The 24,077-nt window shown below is 43.3% G+C and overlaps 1 long non-coding RNA gene across 1 annotated transcript in view; it reads left to right on the top strand.

Moving 5' to 3' along the window:
* LOC133481352 (uncharacterized) overlaps positions 1-24,077 on the top strand; it is a 28,922-nt gene that overhangs the window by 1,027 nt on the left and 3,818 nt on the right. The window contains exon 2 of the long non-coding RNA XR_009789534.1: positions 23,843-24,066. This is a non-coding gene — a long non-coding RNA (uncharacterized LOC133481352). The remainder of the gene's footprint in view (positions 1-23,842; positions 24,067-24,077) is intronic.

Here is a 24,077-nt window from a genome sequence, read left to right as displayed (position 1 = left end):
GAGCGCCGCCGGAGCGTGGTCGGGTGGCGGCCGCTGGACGAGCGCCGCCGGAGCGTGGTCGGGTGGCGGCCGCTGGACGAGCGCCGCCGGAGCGTGGTCGGGTGGCGGCCGCTGGACGAGCGCCGCCGGAGCAGGGTCGGGTGGCGACCGCTGGACGAGCGCCGCCGGAGCAGGGTCGGGTGGCGGCCGCTGGACGAGCGCCGCCGGAGCAGGGTCGGGTGGCGGCCGCTGGACGAGCGCCGCCGGAGCAAGGACGGGTGGCGGCCGCTGGACGAGCACCGCCGGAGCAGGGTCAGGTGGCGGCCGCTGGACGAGCGCCGCCGGAGCAGGGTCGGGTGGCGGCCGCTGGACGAGCGCCGCTGGAACAAGGACGGGTGGCGGCCGCTGGACGAGCGCCGCCGGAGCAGGGTCGGGTGGCGGCCGCTGGACGAGCGCCGCCGGAGCAGGTCGGGTGGCGGCCGCTGGACGAGCGCCGCCGGAGCAGGGTCGGGTGGCGGCCGCTGGACAAGCGCCGCCGGAGCAAAACAACTGGCGACTATGACAAAAACAACAGGCGACTATGACAAAAACAACTGGCGACTATGACATGGCAAGACATGTGACAACGACAATGAACCGACGAGGACTGAAAGAACCCAGGGAACTAAATACAAACAAATTGACGAGACAACGAGGAACACCTGGACAAGACACGAGTGGCTGGAGAGAGCTGATTGGTCGACACAAAATAGACGAGAACAGGTGGACACAACAACCTAATGAGCACACGACAAACATGGAACACAGGAAAACATGGAACAAAACTAAACACAACCCAAACCCAAAACACAGACCATGACAGTACCCCCCCTCTAAAGGAACGGATCCCAGACGTTCCCCAAACAACAACCAAAAAGTCATCAACCCAGGGTGGGCGGAAGGGGGCCTGGAGGAGGGTACAGAGTCCACCCCTCAGGTCAGTTTGGTGGCCATCCAGGCCACCCGAGGTGAGGTGCTTGGCTGAGCGGTTCAGGAGGTCGTCCAGGACGCCAAGCACCAGGGTCTTTACAGGGCCATTCAGGCGGACGGCCACGGTGCCGAACCCAATGGTAATGCAGGGGCCAGGCAATAGGGTTGGGTGGCGGCCGCTGGAAGAGCGCCGCCGGAGCGTGGTCGGGTGGCGGCCGCTGGACGAGCGCCGCCGGAGCAGGGTCGGGTGGCGGCCGCTGGACGAGCGCCGCTGGAACAAGGACGGGTGGCGGCCGCTGGACGAGCGCCGCCGGAGCAGGGTCGGGTGGCGGCCGCTGGACGAGCACCGCCGGAGCAGGGTCAGGTGGCGGCCGCTGGACGAGCGCCGCCGGAGCAGGGTCGGGTGGCGGCCGCTGGACGAGCGCCGCTGGAACAAGGACGGGTGGCGGCCGCTGGACGAGCGCCGCCGGAGCAGGGTCGGGTGGCGGCCGCTGGACGAGCGCCGCCGGAGCAGGGTCGGGTGGCGGCCGCTGGACGAGCGCCGCCGGAGCAGGGTCGGGTGGCGGCCGCTGGACGAGCGCCGCCGGAGCAAGGACGGGTGGCGGCCGCTGGACGAGCACCGCCGGAGCAGGGTCAGGTGGCGGCCGCTGGACGAGCGCCGCCGGAGCAGGGTCGGGTGGCGGCCGCTGGACGAGCGCCGCTGGAACAAGGACGGGTGGCGGCCGCTGGACGAGCGCCGCCGGAGCAGGGTCGGGTGGCGGCCGCTGGACGAGCGCCGCCGGAGCAGGGTCGGGTGGCGGCCGCTGGACGAGCGCCGCCGGAGCAGGGTCGGGTGGCGGCCGCTGGACAAGCGCCGCCGGAGCAAAACAACTGGCGACTATGACAAAAACAACTGGCGACTATATGATTGTGTCTTTGAGGCAACTGTGGGGAACCTTTTTCAGATCAGGGGCCAAGTCCTCAGAGGGTCACACTAAATGAATGAAAAAAAAATATAGCAGCAATCCTTGTTTCAACGTACCAAAGTTTTGTTATGGTTTCTTTTCAAGTCACATTTGATCCACAGTCGGTCCGCAGACTGCTAGATAAAAATACATTACAAATATGTAAGTTGTGTTCCTTTTTAAATTTTTGTTTTACTTTCAGCTGATTTTATTTCACTTTCATACAAGCAGTTGTTAGGTTCCTCTTTAGCTTGTGCTCAATACAGAGAAATAAGTGAGGTATAAACTTGGGTAGCCTTATTTGGTACAACAGTTAATTGAAATTCAATCCAATTTAATCCTTTTTTTAAATTGAATTTCTTCTTCTTTTCCTTTCGGCTTGTCCCGTTAGGGGTCGCCACAGCGCGTCATCCTTTTCCATGAGAGCCTATCTCCTGCATCCTCCTCTCGAACACCAACTGCCATCATGTCTTCCCTCACGACATCCATCAACCTTCTCTTTGGTCTTCCTCTAGCTCTCTTGCCTGGCAGCTCCATCGTCATCATCCTTCTACCAATATACTCACTCTCTCTCCTCTGGACGTGTCCAAACCATTGAAGTCTGCTCTCTCTAACTTTGTCTCCAAAACATCGAACCTTGGCTGTCCCTCTGATGAGCTCATTTCTAATTTTATCCAACCTGGTCACTCCGAGAGCGAACCTCAACATCTTCATTTCCGCCACCTCCACCTCTGCTTCCTGTTTTCTCTTCAGTGCCACTGTCTCTAATCCATACATCATGGCTGGCCTCACCACTGTTTTATAAACTTTGCCCTTCATCCTAGCAGAGACTCTTCTGTCACATAACACACCTGACACCTTCCTCCACCCGTTCCAACCTGCTTGGACCCGTTTCTTCACTTCCTGACCACACTCACCATTGCTCTGGACGGTTGACCCCAAGTATTTAAAGTCCTCTACCCTTGCCATCTCTTCTCCCTGTAGCCTCATTCTTCCCCCACCATCCCTCTCATTCATGCACATATATTCTGTTTTACTTCGGCTAATCTTCATTCCTCTTCTTTCCAGTGCATGCCTCCATCTTTCTAACTGTTCCTCCAGCTGCTCCCTGCTTTCACTGCAGATCACAATGTCATCTGCAAACATCATGGTCCACGGGGATTCCAGTCTAACCTCATCTGTCAGCCTATCCATCACCACTGCAAAAAGGAAGGGGCTCAGGGCTGATCCCTGATGCAGTCCCACGTCCACCTTAAATTCTTCTGTCACACCGACAGCACACCTCACCGCTGTTCTGCTGCCCTCGTACATGTCCTGTATTATTCTAACATACTTCTCTGCCACTCCAGACTTCCGCATGCAGTACCACAGTTCCTCTCTGGGTACTCTGTCATAGGCTTTCTCTAGATCTACAAAGACACAATGTAGCTCCTTCTGACCTTCTCTGTACTTTTCCATCAACATCCTCAAGGCAAATAATGCATCTGTGGTACTCTTTCTAGGCATGAAACCATACTGTTGCTCGCAAATACTCACTTCTGTCCTGAGTCTAGCCTCCACTACTCTTTCCCATAACTTCATTGTGTGGCTCATCAACTTTATTCCTCTATAGTTGCCACAGCTCTGCACATCACCTTTGTTCTTAAAAATGGGCACCAGCACACTTTTCCTCCATTCCTCAGGCATCTTCTCACGCACTAGAATTCTATTGAACAAGCTGGTCAAAAACTCCACAGCCACCTCTCCTAGATGCTTCCATACCTCCACAGGAATGTCATCAGGACCAACTGCCTTTCCATTTTTCATTCTCTTTAATGCCTTTCTAACTTCCCCCTTACTAATCATTGCCACTTCCTGGTCCACCACACTTGCCTCTTCTACTCTCCCTTCTCTATCATTTTCCTCATTCATCAACTCCTCGAAGTATTCTTTCCATATACCTAGCACACTGCTGGCACCAGTCAACATATTTCCATCTCTATCCTTAATCACCCTAACCTGCTGCACATCCTTCCCATCTCTATCCCTCTGTCTGCCCAGCCTGTATAGATCCTTTTCTCCTTCTTTAGTGTCCAACCTGCCATACATGTCATCATATGCCTCTTGTTTTGCCTTTGCCACCTCTACCTTTGCCCTGTGTCGCATCTCAATGTATTCCTTTCGCCTCTCCTCGGTCCTCTCAGTGTCCCACTTCTTCTTAGCTAACCGTTTTCCTTGTATGATTTCCTGTACTGTGAGGTTCCACCACCAAGTCTCCTTCTCTCCTTTCCTGCCAGAAGATACACCAAGTACTCTCCTGCCTGCTTCTCTGATCACCTTGGCTGCAGTGGTCCAGTCTTCTGGAAGCTCTTCCCGTCCACCGAGAGCCTGTATCACCTCTTCCCGAAAAGCTGCACAACACTCGTCCTGTCTCAGCTTCCACCACATGGTTCTCTTCTCTGCCTTTGTCTTCCTAATTTTCCTCCCCACCACCAGAGTCATCTTACACACCACCATCCTATGCTGTCTAGCCACACTCTCCCCTACCACTACCTTACAGTTGGTAACCTCCTTCAGATTACATCGTCTGCACAAGATGTAATCCACCTGTGTGCTTCTACCTCCGCTCTTGTAGGTCACCCTATGTTCGTGCCTCTTCTGGAAAAAAGTGTTCACTACAGCCATTTGCATCCTTGTTGCAAAGTCTACCACCATCTGTCCCTCCAAGTTCCTTTCCTGGATACCGTACTTACCCATCACTTCTTCATCACCCTTATTACCTTCACCAACATGTCCATTACAATCTGCACCAATTACGACTCTCTCTCTGTCTGGGATGCTCAGAACTACATCATCTAGCTCCTTCCAGAATTTCTCTTTCACCTCTAGGTCACATCCTACCTGTGGGGCATAGCCACTAATCACATTACACATAACACCCTCAATTTCAAATTTCAGCCTCATCACTCGATCTGATACTCTTTTCACCTCCAAGACATTCTTAGCCAACTCTTCTTTTAAAATAACCCCGACTCCATTTCTCTTCCCATCTACACCATGGTAAAATAATTTAAACCCTGCCCCTAAACTTCTAGCCTTACTGCCTTTCCACCTGGTCTCCTGGACACACAATATATCAACCTTTCTCCTAATCATCATGTCAACCAACTCCCGAGATTTTCCTGTCATAGTCCCAACATTCAAAGTCCCCACATTCAGTTCTAGGCTCTGTGTTTTCCTCTTCTCTTTCTGACGAAGAACCCGCTTTCCACCTCTTCTTCTTCTTCTTCTTCTTCGACTTCGACTTCGACCCACAGTAGCTGAATTTCCAACAGCGCCCTGCAGGTTGACGGCACCGGTGGCAGACGTTGTTAACCCGGGCCACGACCGATCCGGTATGGAATTCTTTGGATGAACGCTCATATTTGTTTGGCAAGGTTTTAAGCCGGATGCCCTTCCTGACGCAACCCTCTGCATTTATCCGGGCTTGGGACCGGCCTACAGTTTGCACTGACTTGTGCCCCCCATAGGGCTGCATTTTAAATTGAATTTGAATTACTAAAATAAGTAACAACCAGAATCTCCACTGAGGGATTACAATGAGTATACTAATTTAAAATAAACAAAAAATTAAAATAAACTAAATTCAAATTCTACTTTATTTGATTTTATGTTTCTTTATAAAGTAAAATTGCCATGTAAATGCATCTACTTATATTAAAACGACATTCATGTTTTCAAAGTTTAGTCTTGAAAATGTGGGTCCCAAAACAAGACCAATTGAAAACCACTGCTTTCAAATTCAAGCGCTCCTCAAACCTTCAAAATTAAAAAAAAGACATTTATATACTGTACTCTTATTCGTTGTTTGAATATTCTACTTCCCAAGCTGTTGTCGCCATAATCTTTTCATTCATGCAAATATGCTCCATCAGCGACCGTAACTAATTGTCTGCTAGTTACTTTCCATTTCTGTTATTTTAAGCGATTCAGTGGCAGCGGAGGGAAAATAGTTAATGAACTTGGCTTGTGTGTTGTGGATGTACTTTTTCGCTCTTGGGTTTTGTGGTACAGAGGATCTCGAATGTAAACATATCCAGTCAGCGCTGAGGAATGTCTGAGGCAAGCAGAAAAAAGCCCTGAGGCAAAGTACAAAGAAGGGAGGAGCCGAGAGGGGTGGGGGGATATGGAACATGAGAGTGGGTAGAGAGAAAAATCAGGTGAAGCAGAAAATGATGTGAGGAAGGAAACGTGACATCAGGAGTGTGAACAAACTCTTATGGAGTACTGTCCGAATTGTGGAGAGGACAAAAAACAAGATGTAAAATATGATTAAAAAATAATACACTGAAACATCAGGAGTATGAACAAACTCTAATGGAGTACTGTCCGAATTGTGGAGAGGACAAAAAACAAGATGTAAAATATGATTAAAAAATAATACACTGAAACATCAGGAGTATGAACAAACTCTAATGGAGTACTGTCCGAATTGTGGAGAGGACAAAAAAACGGATGTAAAATATGATTAAAAAATAATACACTGAACTACACTGTAAAAACCAATTTGTTGGCTCAACTTAAAAAAAACAAGCAACCTGCCTGCCTTAAAATTTTGATTTACGAGAGCTAAGGATTTCTAGTTCCTTACACTTCCATGTGAGGTGATGCCACTTACGATAATAAGTTAAATGTATTAATATGAAAGTGATAAACAGTTAGCTCAAATTGATATTCTAAGTTCTACTAACAAGGAATTTTAAGGAAATTTAAGTTGTATGAACTAAATGCCTAGTTGAGGTGACATTGCATTACAAGTCCAACCAACAAACATGTAGTTCTAAATTTGTTTCTCAAACAAGGAAACATACGTTTTTCCAAGTAAGCCTATTAGTTGAATCAACATAAAATTTTAAGGCAGCCAGGTTACTTTTTCAGTAAAAGTTGACCTCACTGACAATCTTAAGAGTGATCAATACCTCCAAATTGCATTATTTGTCAGGTCCACTAAATCACTTATTTTCTAAAAAAACTTTTTTTACAAATAACATTTGATCACAAATCTATAAATTCATAAAACAATGAAAATATAATCAAAAAAATAACAGTTGCAAATTTCGAGATGCTTTTAACAGCTGCACTCCAAAAATGGTGAAATTTTTTTAGAAGTATCTGAATCTTACAATTCAAGTAATGTCTATGTATGGAGAACTGACACAGGTACACTTTGAAATGCATTAACACTCATTTTGGCATATTATGTTGATATTTTCTCTTGTCAACGAATGCTGTTCTCTCACTCCTCTTCTTTATTCTGGTAACGTACAAAGAGGGAGACAGTCTTACAGCAAATGGCCAGGAATTTGAGCTATGCAATGTTTACCACAGAAGAGTATCAAATAAATGAAAATGTGTAAAAAAAAAAAAAAAAGGAGGCTGCAGAAGTCGCAGGAGCTTTCAACAGATGTGCAAACCAAGACTTGAACAGAGTCAGGTCTCATTTAACAGTTGCAGTCCAAAAATGAATAACATTTGAAGTGATCCCACCTGTCTGTATCCATAAACAATGAAAGATGGATCACTTGAAGAGATCTGATCAAACTGTTTGTTGCGGAATCTTGTTCTTCTGCAAGAACTTTGGATGAACATGTCGCACTGCCAACATCCATGAAAATTTTCTGGATGATCTCACAGCTGTATTTCAGTCCCTTTGGATAGCCAATGTTGAGACTATCCAAGAGGCGAATTAAGACAGCAAAGGCATTTGGAACACTTTTTAGCTGACGGATGATGATTTTGTTCTCCAGTATCACTGTAACACCCAGAATGTCTGTGAGCATGTCGCCATCCTCAGCTTCTCCGGTCATGAAGAGTAGGCCTACATCAAACCCTCTTGCTATTCCCTTCTCTGGATCAGAAGCCTGAAGACAGAAGGTGAAAACACAAGAATCAGGTATCCACATTGAAAGATTTTAGTCCGCAAATTAACGCAAGGCCCTTATTTGTATAGCCGTTTTTTACAAACGGTTAGTCGCAAAGGGGTTTACACAGCATCAACGCATCCTCTGACCTTAGACCCTCGTATCAACAGAGGAAAAGTGCTGCCTGCACTGCTGTTGTTAACACACCTTTCTCACCAGCGCAACCAGCTCATCTGCTTTAGCCGGACAGCAGCTTTTACCCTGACTGACCTGTTGACGCTGGGTTTTGTAGTCTTTTAATTGCAGCCATGATGGGTTGTAAGTCCTTTTTGCAGCTACCCAGAGGGAATGTAGTTCCCCTCTATGGCTGTGTTCGGAATGTCATGCCAACATACTATTAATACTAAGTATGATGTCGAATTGAGTATGTGATCTTCACTCTGTACAGTATGGGAGAAATTCCCGGATTTAAACTAGATTATCAAGAATTTCTGAGTATGTGGTGGGAGGTTTTTGCACATAATTAGCTGCCCGAAAATGCATTGTCTCTCCAAGCTACATGAAATGCTGCATTATGGGACACCAAATGCTGTTTGGTTATATATTTGGTTATAAATAACCTCCGAACTATACATTATCCCTTACATATTTAACATGTAAGGGAAAAATTCGGTCTATATGTCTTTCTTAGTGTGCCGTGGAGAAAATAGCTGTGCTGTGAATGGTTGAAGACTCTTGGCATGTTGATAGCTGCTCTTTTATTGGTCTGTACATTACGACTGCACTGTCAAACATTACTGTAAATTCTACAGTTATTTACCACATAATATACAATAAAATACTTTAAAGTGATACTACCATGATTAACTAGTTTCCACTGCATCATGGAATTTTGGTTGACGTCACACAGAGAGTTACTGTATTTTGTAGCAGAATCCGCGTGGCTCCCAGCATGCATTGCACCATGTAATGTTGAACTGTTGTCGTAATAAAGACAATCTTAATTTTCATAAATGATCAGAATAAACGTAACATGAATAATGTGTGCTTACGTTACCCGTAGTTCGTTGATTGTGTCTTCTTTAACTCTCGCGTCACATTTATGTTGCACTTTGTATTCATGAAACCCTGACTGTGGGTTGTGTGCCATTCCGGTCAGTTCAGCTTTATGCTAAGCCAACTCTTATCTGGTGACTTATTAACTGCATCAGATATAAGTGTGAACTTCCTTCTGTTGGCTTATTTTAGCCTACTTCTTCTGAAAGACAAAAGAGCTCCCATTTTCCTTGTGTGACTCATCAGCACAACAAAGAATAAATGATGTAAAGAATTATATAGTAACTCTCTGTGTTATGATTGAGAAAGTACAGTACGCTACACCATTTTTACTTGGTGTGAGAAAGATGGAAGGAGGCCAGAAGAGTGAGAGGAAGTTTTGACAGGGAGCAACACAGTGGGGGGGTCTTCACCCTGGAGGCAGGGATGGAAAGAAGAAGGAGGAGAAGTTTGATAGCAGAAAAAGGGGGTGAGAGGATGAACGGAGGGAGGGTGGGTGAAGGGCAGCAGTCCATCACTCATTGCGAGTCGGCTGGCGTTTGTGAAGGAAAACCCACGGGCGACTTCAAAGGCCTCGACGGAGCGAGGGGGTTAGGGTTCTGTAATCCAAGCAAAGGTTAGGGGTCTGCAACTCTGATCCCTGCTGCTGCTGCTGAAACTAATTTAGCCAGCGGGCCCCACGGAACCCGTGCAAGGCCCGCTTGTAACTGGAGCAGCTGTGAGTGACAAAATGCAGGCGGAGACACACAGCATAACACGTCGCTTCCACAGTGCAAGGTGGTGTACTCCACTTTTACCCACTACAAATACTTGGTTCTTGAGTGGGTGCTGATCAGGGACATACCCATCATTTCAGAAGGGGGTAAAAAATTGTTCATCAGTAAGCCAACTTTTAAAATCAAATTATCATCATCTCACGTTCAACTGTTCTTCTCCCTAGTGGCCATGGAGCTAAATAACCAAATTTGCAAACTGGTTGAGAATGGGCCTGATTTATTAAAGGTTTAGGCAAAAACATGCCCACCCTGGATTACATCTGCCAAACAGGCAATGTTGCCGCGCAGTTCACTTTGTGCCTTCAGGAGGATGTAATTGCAAATAAATTAATTTAACACCGGCAATGTGATTTGTAAAACCTGAAACTAATTGCAATGGCTGATTTTGTGTCTTTTAATACCACTTCTGATAGGCAGATGCAAACCGTCACATGCAACGGTGCCAAAATGAGAGACGGCAGCGAGAACTCTGCCCCTTGTGTAAACATTTTTGAAATGGCAGAAATGAAAATTAGTGCAACATATCACATATTGAGCAATACAATTTGGGAGCTTCTGAATGATCTAAACGCTAACTTGGAGCCAGTCACAAGAAGGAGTCATGCCATCTGACAAAACTCACTTTGACTCTGCCTTGCATATGGTTCATTTGATTTCAGAGCATGGTGGCAATTGGTGCTGGCCTCTCACAAAGTAGTTTTTCGGGTGTGCTGACCTAAGTTTTAAACACAATATTATGCAGTATGGGCAGATACATCTAATTCACATGCACCTGAACGACTTCAACAAAACATGGCTTCCCAAAAACGATCGGACCAATAGATTTATTTTCCGTAACTCAGCAATATGTTTGTTTGCCACCTCCACTAACACTTCTATTCCATCACTTCAAATTTCATTTTGCACTTGTGGTGCACTCCTAAATTTTCCATGGTGAAAATCATTAGCGCTATTTAAAGCGCAAAACCGTTTTTTATATACAGCAGTGTCCACCACTATTGCACATGTTGCAAACAGCGCTCGCAATATGTTAACATGAGTGAATATGCAATTTTACATTTGGTAAAACATGGTTGCAAAAAAGAGGTTTCAAATGTTCCCTTTGTAATTTCCTTAGTCCTCTATGAAAGAGGACAAGTTAAGTTTGTGTGCAAAACAAAGAGACATTTTATGGACATTAGTTGGACTCTTGAAAAACTATATCACTATAACTATACTCTGATATGTTTCAAATCAAACACTAACCGAGTCCTTCCAAAAGTTAAAGAATCCTGCAACCCAAAATGAAATCAGAAAATCCTCTGTGAGCCACCAAAATCAGACCACAACCTTAATCTACATATGAGCGTAAGATCTATAATTAGCAAATATGTCGTTCTCGTGACCATGTTCCATAAAAACGGCATTTGCGAAGCAGTGAGCACAAATTCTGAGCAGTAACTAAGGAGTGGGTTTGTTTCAACCATTCAAATATCTAGCAAGCAAGATAACATACTGTAGGAATCCTACAGTATAAGTATACTTTTTGTGACCCTTTTGTTTGGCGGTGTGCTCTGTGTGTGCTGTCAACTACGCCCATGGTGCCGATATGTGAGTTGTGGTCCAACAACAGTCAGACTTTGTAACTTGACACTGATGATTATGACTCACTAACTTCTACTTTCAACAAGTGAGTTTACAGCTTTCACAACAAACTTTGAAGCCTAGGCAGGTGTTCTGTCGCCTAAAGATGGTCATATACTGGGCCTGTAGAAACTAGTTTAAACCCCGATTCAGAACTTTGCCTTGTAAATAAAATACCCCCATCACAATCACCCTGAGATTGACAGGCGACCAGTCTAGGGTGCTGTCCGTGTGGTTGTAATAATGAAAAAAAGTCATTGGTAGTGATGCAATCTTCATAAATGACTGCCGTGGGATACATTCACACTAAACATTCCTAACTAACATTCCCTGTGAATAACTGGCAACCTCTCCAGGGTGTAATCACTGTGTGGGTGCAAGCCACTAGCATTGTAATGGTTCACATAGTTGCCTTTGGTGGAGCTGCTTTGGGATCGGTTTGCACTAAATGTCCCATTCACAATTGGCCTGTGATTAACGGGCCATTAGTCCAAGGTGTAAGATGTGTGTGGGTGCAATTTTCTAATGAAAAAAGCCATTGGCAGTGTTTTGGTTGACTTGCAGGCAGCTGCCACGGGATAAATTCATACTAACTTTTCACATTCACAATTTAAAAGGCTATTGTCAGTGTAGCTGTTTTCGAAACAAGCTGACACATATGATGAGATAATAATAATGTTTTTTCAGAATCAGAATCATCTTTATTTGCCAAGTATGTCCAAAACACACAAGGAATTTGTCTCCGGTAGTTGGAGCCGCTCTAGTACAACAGAGAGTCAATTTACAGAACACTTTGAAGACAAAGACATTGACAAAAAACAATTGTGCAAAAAGATGCAGCGTCCTCTAGCACTTAGAGCAGTTCGAATGACTAATATTGCAATAGACCGGTTCAATGACCATTCTGCAAGGGGCGCTGAGACTTCAAGGAGTGTATGCGGTTTAAAGTGACGAGTAGTGCGATAATCTGGGACAATGTTGGTTGTGCAAATGTTACAGATACTCCTCAAACAGTGTGCAAATGGAGCAGATGCTACTCTGGCATGAGTGGCCAGTATATGCAAATAGTGCTTGAAGACGTGAAGTAGGAGGTGGTTCAATGTTGTTGTTACCTTGTTGTTCCAGGTAATTTGTTTGTGATCATGAGGCGGCTCATCTTATCTTATCGTATCTTATCTTATTTTATCTAGTGTTATAAGACCTTTTTAATTATTTTCTGTGCATCTGTTTTGTACAATCTCTCGTTACTTGCGAAGAATAAACTAAAAAGACGTGTTCCCAGTGTTTATTTCAAGAATATAGACCAGTTCTTCTGCTCCAATGTGTCATCTCTGTTTAAAAGAGGCAATACAATTGAGGTTGACCTCTATACAGAGAGGCTGGAAAGACCAAAAACATATGCTTTTCTACTACAAGTCATTCGTCTCAAAGCCTGGTAGTTTGGGGTGGGGTCGGTGGGGGGGGGGGGGGGCATCCAGTAACAGTGTATTCACTTTCTCCAAAAAGTCGATGTTTAAATAATTATGCGTCTATGATCACCCACATCGAATTCTTTCTTTTGCTGACTCGTGCCAACTGACGGCACCGCCTCGGAAGCATCCCAAAAATGACAGACCGCTGTAAAATATGGGACAGTCCTGCGAAAGCAGACCTAGCCCAGGTTGAAAGGAGTTTAACATCAAGCGTCGACATATTAAATGCACAAAAGGCATTTGACTTTTGACTGGGACTCCATGTGCGTTCTGAAACGCGTGTGTGGGTGCGTGCAATAAATACAGATATGCGATGATGTGCATGAGTGATGTGAGGCCACGATGGGTGAGTCATCTTGCATTAATCATACAAGAAAATGCTTGGATCTCACTCACGTCTTTGTCTGGCTGCCTGTATTGAGCTGTCCTTATATACTGCGTTTATGCAAAAATCAAATGGGCCTCACTGTGTGGAGATGATAAAACCACAATAAAAGTAAGGAGTTGACTCAGAAGAGTAGTCATGGCACAGACAATATATATGTAGATTAAAGGTCAGGGATCATGATAAAGGCAGGCTGTGTAGTGGATGTGGGTGTCTGAAGTTTTGAGGACTCCAAACTCACCAACTTTAAGTTAAAGTGAATGCGAATTATTTTAACGACTGCAGATAGTGTAAGTTATGAACAACATAGAAGAAGAGAGGGACCACGAGTCACCTTTGCAAGTTACACTGGATGACCTAGAACTGACACAGACATGAAGAAAAAAAAAAACACAATTTCCATATAATATTGTACTTTATAAAAACATTCAGTAACATAATTAAATAGAATGCAAACATTAAATATTTTTTTATTTTAATTTTTTTGCTTCAATTCAATGGACATTGGGCTCTCCTTCTGTTTTTGTGCCTTGGCCACCCAGGGGCAGTATACTACTGACATGGAGTCACAACTGGCTCAGTAATCTCAACTCAATCTCGACTCAACTTTATTTTGCACTAATATTTGTCCTTTTTCACAATGGCTAAAGAGTGCTATATGCCTGTGAGTATTGTTATTTATTTATGTCCAGGTTGTGTAACACCACCACACCAATGCTATTCATTAGCCCATCTATGTCTTTTTGCATTGTTTGTTTGCATTAAGCGAAAAAGCCTTTCGAAGGGCGAAGGGATGTGGTGGTTTTGAATACATTGTAATTAATAAGTAATTGTCTTTGTTTTGTGTTTTTTTTTGTTTTACAGTAAAGTTCAACCGAAAGTATCAGTAAACAGTGTGAAGCCTCTTTTTTGAAAAGGTTTTAGTAACTATCTACCAAACTGCTGTTTGTGTTGAGTTCACCACCGCTTTATAGCGCTTATAGCTCCAATTTCTTTCTCGCAAGTCAAAGCAAAAAATCAGTCAAGCGATGCCTCGTATCTCAAAAACTTGTTGGATCACTCGTATCTCAAGGGACCGCTGTATGTAAGTTAAAAAATGACTTAGGGAATTATGCTATGAGGCAAACAAAAAGACATTGTCTCCACCTGACGTAAGATTATTTTGACTACTGTGCAGGGATCACCCTTTAATTAATCCGATCGATAATGTAACAGGCCTTGGTATGTGGTGCTGTTTTGGTTTGAGCTCAAACTGAGATCATTTCTAACCCTTTTTTTGTGGGGGGATCTATTTGCAGGAGGCATTAATTTGTCTTAATCTATTGCGATTTCAGAGCTTATATTGGATGAGCGGTACGGAAAATGGATGGATGGATATTGGACTAAATCAAATGTAATGAAAGCCTTTCTAACAAAATGTTGTTTTTTTATGGTAGGCAAATGAAAAGCAGGGCTAGTAAAGTCACACAGTCTCAAGACTCAACCCAAAAAATTAAAAACAGTCTATGAAAGCCCTTAATGTCTCACAGGTCATGATCTGTCCTAAAGATTAACTCAAGAGCATCTGGAGTCTAGATTCTTGAAGACCTCTGATCCAATGGGGGCTTCATCAGTTCTGACAGACTTGGCGGGGAGTAGGAGACACAGATATTTAACCTTTTGCTATAGGACTTATACATCCCCCCGCAGTCCCCCAGGGGCTTTGGGGTCACATGTGGTTCTTCAGTAGTCTGACAGGGGACTTCTGAGTTGTTGGGAATCACTAGACAGAGGCCTTCGTGAAGGTCTAACGCACCTTACAGATCTTTAGGAAGGGGTCTCACAGGTATGGCAATGATAATTTGCTTAATATTGGTTCCACCACTGTTAATTGGTTTGTTAGTTAGCAGGATGGTGCAAACGGTACATTTTCCCTGAAACTTGGATGGATGGCACATCTGGATCGCAAGAATTCATGACATTGTGGTGCACATTGGAATAATAGCAAACAAGGTTCTCATTCATTCAAGTCTCATTCAAACTCCAGCACACACAGTACTCTGTGGAGAAAGGGGGATTTCATTATTACATTTTGGTGAGGAGGTGTAGAAGATTTTACAATTTGGACAACTTCAGTTTCATATAGACTCTACACAACACAATAAACTTCAGCATCTCCCAGTGTTCCATAGTGTTTGCTCACTTCATAATCCCCATGACTTGGCACTTTGATATAATTCTTCTTAATACGTACACTTAAATAAAATACTATAAACCAAAATATTAGTTTTAAACTGCTCTTTGCCAGGTACATATTGTGTTGACAACAATCTTTCCACCCAGGGGGAGGTCTGCATTGTATTAATTTCTACAAATGTCTTTACTAGAGTCTTCCGAAGAATCAATCACCTTTTTGGGGGACTCAACATACGTGAAAACCAGTTTTTGCAAGCTTGTAAATGCTGGTAAAAATATTCGGATTTGAGGGGATCTCAAACATGCTCCCCTAAAAATGTCAGTAGCACTCTCCGGAAAGTATGAAAAACATTATCCTCGGCACCAGTTTCATTGGCCTGTGCTAGAAATTGAACAGGAAGTGAGGCAAACATTTTGGGTGAATTCGCGGGCTCGGATCAAACAGAAAGCTGGTATCCTAGACCTAGACAGACGGGCGATGCTAAATTTTAAAACATATTTGCCTGCACAATCTAGATAATGGTGTCAAAGTTTGGTGATCAGATTCACCATGAAAAACAGACTGCCAGAGCAGCTTTAATTATGATTCGTCTGATGAATTAATTTTATTTTTGGGGACGTCAACTTGCCTGAAAACCCACCAATGTTTGCAAGCGTGTCCTCGTGAAAATGTTTGTGTATTAGTGGTCCCCAACATGACTCCCCTGAAAACTCTCTAAGTAGTGCTGCCTGGAGAGTTAGGAAAAAATTAGCCCCAGACACCAGTTTCACCGAGAGACAGAAATTTGGTGGACAGGTCTTTCATGAAAAAATGCCCCGTGCCTGAAATTGAACAGGAAGTGGGTCATTTTGGTTTTAAGCAGACATTTTGGGGCTCGTACACTCAGATTCAGGAATTTGCCCAAATGAACCTCAATCAGAAGCAGGTATCCGAGATCTAGACAGATGGGCGACGCTAAGTTGCAAAGCATGATGTCAAAAGTTTGGTGATGATTTTGAGGACCAGGAAGGGGTTGTGAGGACTCCTTCATTCCTCCTTGCAGCGTTCCTTCTTTTTTCCTTTGTAAGGTAGAAGGAATCTTTTATACAACTCTTGGAGATCCTCATGTTTACTATCATTTGGAACCAACATAGATGAGACTGACTAGTGTGTGTTTCCAGCAGTTGAGGTGAGTCTGGTCAAAGCGTATCATGCATTTCCAAAGAAGCACTTCTTTGTAAGAAGTCAATAGGGACACGTCGACCTCATTCTCGGGCTGCACACGCTGCAAATAAAAGTGTTGGCTGAGGTGAGCGTAAGTGTTTACCTAGGGAAATGCAAAGACTTAAAAAAATGATCATAGTGTTGGGATACTGCATAATGAGCATCCCCTTGGTGGCGATTAATGTGGACATGAATGAGCCCAAATGCTGCCGTAATGGAGAGAAGTGGGCCCCCATCTTTGAAAACTGCAGTGCTCGCTGAGACACCCGAAGGTACTGGGTGACCTAGTTAATACGTCCTCGTGGTGGGTGTTAATGGTTACTCTGACAGTCTCGCCTATGGTTTTTTCTTAGCTACTTCACTTCCTGTCTAACTCTAGTCAACCTTACACACTCCTACATGCTTTATCTGTCCACTTAGTATTTATTTATATTTATATCATCTGCTTCCCATCTACCTCCTTTTACAGCCTACTCTTCATTCATCAGCACAAAAGTTTGCACTTTATTCTAATACTGTATATGCTCTCTTTCCATTAGTGTGTACATATTCTAACCTACGCTGATTATAAGCACCTCTACTCTATGATGAAAGGCATGTATTTAAAGGAAATGATGGAAATAGAATTAATCCATTGCAGAGTCAAACTGTCGGTATCATTAAAGTGGCAGTATTGTCTATGTTACTGTACACTGGGAAACACCAAGGATTCCTTTTTAGTTGATGTCTTGCAAGGGGAGAAATTGTGTAGCACAGAATGCGGTATGAAAGGTCGCCTGACTAGTCCCTCAACTGCTGTCACACATGTACTAAACATAAGCCATTACATTTACTGAGACATTAGAATGTTTAGCACACTCAGGTCCTGATTTACTAACATCCCAAATAGTGGGTGCAAAATTGTGCATTCACTCATTCTAACAAATTGCATACATTGTTGGCAACAGGTGAAAAGTGGTGGAGAACACTCTATTTAAAACAGGGTTTTACGATTACGACGAACGTAAACTGAAGTTTAAAGCAATGGAATTGGAAGTGTTAGTGGAAGACCGCAACTGCTTAAAAGCCATCCTTTGCTTGGTAAAACAATTGGATGTATCTGCCCATCCTTTGTTTGTTGCTTTTATTTAATCACACTTGCATTTGTGTAAATTAGAAAATGGCAAGATTAAACAACCCAAAAAAAGGTTTCCATTGTAGCACATGACCAAACAATAACATTTGTTGAGACAAACTAGTGGGCGCAATGTCATGAGACAGATTTAAAAAAAAAAATCATAGTAATAGATAAAACATTTATGGCGTTTTTAATAATACTTAGTCACATTACCTCCAAATAATTTCAGCAAATTTGTTATTTCAAAAGTGTGTATCAAACTGTGTAGCCCTTTACATTAATTGATACCCAAGAACTAGCTCTAAGTTTCATAAAGGTTTGTGCTCCAAAAGCTCAAAAATTGGTAGAATTGATAATAATAATAATAATAATAATTATTATTATTATAATAATTTTTGTTTCTGGGATTTCCCAAAAGTTTACACGAGCAGAAAAGTGCCTCTTATTTGGCCTATGCTACACTGGCACTGCTGATTTTAGTAAATCAGGCCCTAAACTATCATACAAGTAACAAGTAAAGTAACATTTATCCTTATCCTACTTCTTTTGCAATAATTGTAAAAAAACAAAAACAAAGAAGAAGTAAAAGGTTTGGCTTATGCCTGGATCAGACTATACGTCAAATTAGGTTTTTCATGAGGATAGCGGAACGGAAGAGGAATGAATGAATGATTGCACTATGTCAGATTACCGGCATAAAATCTTGCCGTATCTCAGTCAGACAGTGTCAAGGCTACCTGACGTGTTCCAATACCACTGTCTTTTACGATCACTGGGCTTTATCTTGTCAAATCGAACACTGTTGGAGAGGTGGAACCGGAAAATGTGTCACTGGTCAATGCGACCGGATATACTTGTTACCATGGCGACGAGAACAACGCGCCGTGTCAATGTCGTGTGTGTGTGTGTACGTTCGCGTGCTTTTAATATGATATGGCTCGCAAGCTGGCAACAAAATGTTAATTATCCTAGCAAGCTAGTGCTAGCATTAACGGTTGTACGTAAACATGCCGGCGTTCTGTCAAATCATGGTCTAAAGTTTCGGTAAACATTGGTTTGTGCGCGTGAATAAATGTTGAAAACGGCGTGCAAGTATGTTGACAACAGCAAGCACGGGAAGCGATGCGCCAGTCACATTACACTATCCTATTGGTCGATGTCCAGGTGCGCTGTCGAGTTGTCGTTATGTCAAACTACACGGAAGATATCATGCAACATGCTAGACTTTTCATTTTGGCATTGCAGGGCAATCGTAGGATCAATTCGTTGGTCATGGATTATGTCACACTACAAGAAGTTTCGTCGTTCCCGAGAAACTGTCGGACCTGATCGAGGAAATCGGCTGTGATAACTAATCGGACCAATATTGAGGCGAAAATCCTGTAGTCTGATCTAGGCACTAACAGAAATCCGAAAAGTTCCACTGAATTTATATGACATGATCTTTCATTCACTGCGGCTGGCGTGCCAGGCACGTGTTAACGCATGTGTTAGTGTATCAGTGTCATTCACAGCCGACTTCTGATGAAGGTGATTCTCAGAATGGTGCATTGAGGTCACGACAGCGGGCGGCGCCGCACGTACACCATGTGTGTGACTTGAAGGCAAGCGGGCTAAAAGTCACATTTGGGAGGGCCGTCACCAAGAAGACACAGCGGCTCTTGCCAAACGTTTGCTTGCTATTCACTTTTTCTTTTGTCACTGATAAACGCACTTGTCATGCCTTCACTACCCCACTCCTCTCATCTCTCTGCTTCTCTTCCTGCATCTACTTGTCTCTCTTTTTTATTCCCTCCCTTTCTTTCTTTCTTTCTTAAATCTTCAAGTTGTTTTTACTACCTCTCCATTTTCCTAACTGTATTCTCTCTTTGCCTGTTCCTCTACCATTCTTTCGTTCATTAATTTTCCCTTTCCTTCCCACAGCTTTTTCAACCCCCGTTCCTTCCATTTGGTTTTGCTTCCTTCATTTTATCATTCTTTCATTCCACCTCTTCTTCTATTGTAGCATCTCTTCATTCCTTTGTTTCATTCCTTCCCTCAGTCTCCCTTCCTTCCAACTCCTTTTCAATATTTATTTCCCAATGCCTTCCTTTCGTTCCTTCTTTGTTTCATCGATTCAATTTCTTCCTCCTTTCTTCTAGTCTTTCATTTCTTTAATCTTTTTTTCCTTTCTTCTTTCCATATTTTTTGTTTGTCCTCACTGTAAATTTTCCTGCCTTCTTTTTACAGTCCATTTTTTGCTTAATTCCTCCCGTTTTCCCTTATCTCATTCTTTCCTTCTACCACCATGCTTCTTTCTTTCCTTCAATGTTTCGCTCCCCTTTCTTCATTTGTCCTCTATTTATCTTTTCCTCTCTTTCCTTGCCGCCATATCAGTTCGGGCTACATCTGTTTATCCATCTTATTTTCCTTCTTGCTCTTCCTAAAGCTTCTTTTCCCACCTTCTTTTCATTTCTACATCATGTTTCCTTGCTTTTACTTTCATCCTCATTTCCTTCCTTCTATCCTGTCCTGTTCTTTCATTTACCATTATCTTCTTCTGTTCTTCACTGTCTTTCTTTCTTTACTTTCTACACTTGCATATTTAGGTCATTTTTTCCCCCATTGATTCCTTCATTTTTCCTCTCCAGCTGTTCCTTTCCCACACTTCTTTCTTTCCTTCCCTCCATCTCGCTGGTCTTTTGACCTTTTGCTTTGCATTCTTCCAGTCTTCCTTTACTATTTTCTCCTTCCATCACTTTCTTTTCCCCTTCCTTCCACCTCCTCTTCTTTGTTTCCCTCCATTCCTTTACTAACATCTTTTTTGTTTGACCCTCTTGTAATGCCCTTTCTTCTTTTTTTCTTCTTTCATTCCTTCAATCTTTCTCCCTTCTGTTCTTTTTCTTCCTTACATCATTTATTCCATCAACCCATCTACCATTATCTTTTTCTGTTCTTTCTTTCCTTCAATCTTTCATCTGTCCTTTTTTTCTTCTTTACATCTTCCTCGCATGCCTTCTTTCGTACCCTTCCCTTGGCCCTTTTGTCCTAACCTCTCTCGTCTCTCATTTTCTCTTCATTTCCTTCATTGCCTCCTGAAAACCACAGACAACCTTCTTTTGTTCATTTTCCCCTTCTTTTGCACCTGCCTTCATTCTTACCATTCTCTACATTCCTTCATTTTCCTCTCTTTCCCCCCCTGTTTTCCATCCTCTATTTCAGTTTTTTCTTCCTTTCCTTCTTGCTCTCCTTCTTTCTCCCTCCCTCCTGTGCCATGTTCCCACACAAGTTGATTTTTAATAGTGGCTCCAGGGTTAATGACTACAAAGATTTAGGCACAAACACCATTATCTTTTACCCATGAAGTGTAGTCATTTCATAGCTGTATTATAAATACATGTATGTACACTGGTGCACTTGGTGCAACATGCATGCGAAGCAAGATATAAGAAGTGCAGAGGAGAAGGTGCGAGTGGGTAGCTGTCAACTGTGGGATGTGATGAATGACAGATAGTGGGGGGAGGGGGGGGGGGCTTCATCCCAGAGCTTGTCGTGACTCCCGTCCTGACCCGTCCAATGACCAGAAGAGTGGGAGGATGAGTAGAGAGACAGATAAACACAGACAGGGTCTGATGTGGAGGAAGCTAAAGAGGGACAAGGGAAAAAGAGAAAGAGAGAAAACAAACGTGGGCCGAACTGTTCGAATTTTTCTCTGCAGTGAAACGGAGGACACGGCAGGTGGGGTAGGTGGGTGTCAGAGTGGGAATGGAGCATCATCTATTTGTCATCTGTCTTTCTCGTTCCCAACCAGGCAACACATGCATTTTCCCTCTTTCCACGCCTCTGTCCTGCTGTTTGCAGCTCGTCGTGGGAGTGTGGTGCAGGCAAATAAACAGAGATTGGTTCATTCAGCCCGTGGGGACTAACAGGACATTATTAACCTTGTGGCACCTTGCCTTGGGTTAACCCGTTGATTTGTGATGAAGAACATTGTGTCACGAAGCCTCCTCCTCCTTCTTGGCTAAAATCGGCTCAGCACAGACGCATGCAATGATTTATTTATTTATTTTTTTCATGCAATGATGATTACCAGAAAATGCTACTGCCCTGTCAATGCATGGATGCACGCACATATACCCAAACACCTTGACTTGACATTTGCTTTGTTGGTGGTTACCAGATTTTTGGTCTCTCAAAAGTGTTTGTTCACCACACTGATTCATGTTCTCAGAAAGCATAATAACACATAATAATAACGTGCCATCTACATTAAAGGACCTACAGCATCCAGATGGCAAACTGTATATTTGCTGAACAAGTTCCCTTTTATATATATTTTTTTTTCTCAAGAAAATTAACCCCACAGTGAGTTACAATAATTAAATCTATTTTGGAGCAATTGGTAAATGACGAATTGGCCTGGGAATGCCAATTTATTATATCAACAAATCGCTACGCCGCCATGTTTTGTTATGACTTCAGCGACAGAACTGGAGACCAAATTCATTACATAGCCGGTGTGGACAAAAGTATGTACTATACTCTAAAGTGGAAATATTTACTAATGTTTTATATACAGGGTGATTGAAAAGTAACTCCCTATTTTAAAAAACTTAAAATAATTTATTCATATGTTGTAATATTCTTCTCAATTTGTTTTGTATATGTTCCATGATTAAAGGAGCAAGTCTATTCTACCAAACCGACGACTTTGGAAGAACTTGAAGGGCGAATAGGAGAAGTTATGTCTTCCATCCCACAAGAGTTCCTTGTGAAATCAGTTAATGCTGTTCCCAGGTGGCTTGAGAAACTGGTGGCTAATGCTGGCACCCATATCGAATTTTAAATAAAACTCCATGCAATACACTCTTCTCAAGTTCATTTCTTGTAAGAATTATAGTTCAGAAATAAATTACATGTACTTACAAATAGGGAGTTACTTTTCAATCACCCGGTATTATTGCTGTCGGGCGGAATCCCTCCACAATCAAAATGAAAACTTCCATCAATCCATTTTCCATACCGCGTATAATGACTAGGGTCATAGGGTCACGGGGGTGCTGGAGCCTATCCCAGCTGACTTTGGGCGAGAGGCGGGGTACACCCTGAACTGGTCACCAGCCAATCGCAGGGCACCTATAAACAAACAACCATTCATACTCACATTCCCTTCAACGTCTTCAATTAACCTACCATGGTTTTGTCCCAATTCATTGTGATGTAATGTTTCTAGTTTGAGCTTTGGTGAAGTTTTAGCTCAATTGTAAGCTTTTATTTTCTGTCATCGGCTCTTGAAGACTAAAATAAACGTTAAAAACCATCAGTGCAAATGAGCAACCCACTGTTCAACTTGTTAGCTGCCTCAATGTTGGCATAGACGTATTTTATTGTTTCATTCACCCAATTTGACTTGACTGAAGTTGCGAGCACGTCAGACTTCTACACATCGTGAAAGCCTCCTTTGCACAATATAATCTTATTCAAAGTGTTGCACTGAGGCGACTGGTCATGTATTATACCAAAGTTAAGACACCTTTTTTTTTTGCCACAAGCACATCTTCGTGCGGGTTCTTCTTCATTGGTTTTCGCCACTTTCTTCTTCAGGGTCGGTGGACTGTAACTGGGAACCGAAATTTTTAAATTTGAACAATTCCGGGAGAACCGGAATGTTAGTCCCGGTTCAAATCGATTCTGGATTATCAATGCCCAACCCTAGCGCCAGCCAGCCATGCCCATCAAAATCTGTCACAGTCACATGACGCCACCATTGTACAGAAGGCCTTTAACGTCACAAAAACAAACAGCTATGTTACGTCATGTTCCCAAAACATTTTTTCAAAGGTGAGCAATGCAATCAGTACAATAACAAGTTGACAAAACCCATGTATATAGGCAGAAAGGAATTTGCACGCACTTTTATCATGTGCTGCCTTTCTACAACGAAGCATTACAGTGATCGATTTTAACAAAACAAGCCTACTCAAATTTATCTAATATCGCTATTTTCACTCGTTATTGTCTGGAAAAACATCAAGACTTTTAAAATGGGGGAAAAATTACACCACAGAACATGTACAAGTTTAATAAGGAAATGTCCTCGTCCTCCATTGCTGACATCAAAAGGCTCACAAAGGCCAGTATCTGCCTGAAAAGAAAATATGTCATGAGAAAACAAGTCTATTATTATTATTATCTATTTTGGGGAGGTTTTTTTCTGCAGTTCAGAACTAAGTAATATTTCACGCCTTTCCATGTTTGTTCAGACGGAGCCCTCTGCAGTGGGAGTTGCGGTGGACCGTGGCCATGGTCTTCCCTTGTGGGGTCCCCAGTCGCTGTGTGCAGGCACTTGCTTTGCCGCTGCACTGGGGGCTCCATGCTGCTGGTCTGTGTCAGCAGCCCATGGTAGGGCCCTGGTGCAGAGGGCTCCTTCGTCACCTGGATGCTCTGTGCCCAGCCCCATGTTTCGTAGCTCATTACTTGTATTATGGTATTTAAAAA

This window comes from Phyllopteryx taeniolatus, chromosome 7, assembly GCF_024500385.1.
Source record: "Phyllopteryx taeniolatus isolate TA_2022b chromosome 7, UOR_Ptae_1.2, whole genome shotgun sequence".
NCBI classification, from domain to species: domain Eukaryota; kingdom Metazoa; phylum Chordata; class Actinopteri; order Syngnathiformes; family Syngnathidae; genus Phyllopteryx; species Phyllopteryx taeniolatus.
This window is presented reverse-complemented; position numbering and strand designations above follow the sequence as displayed.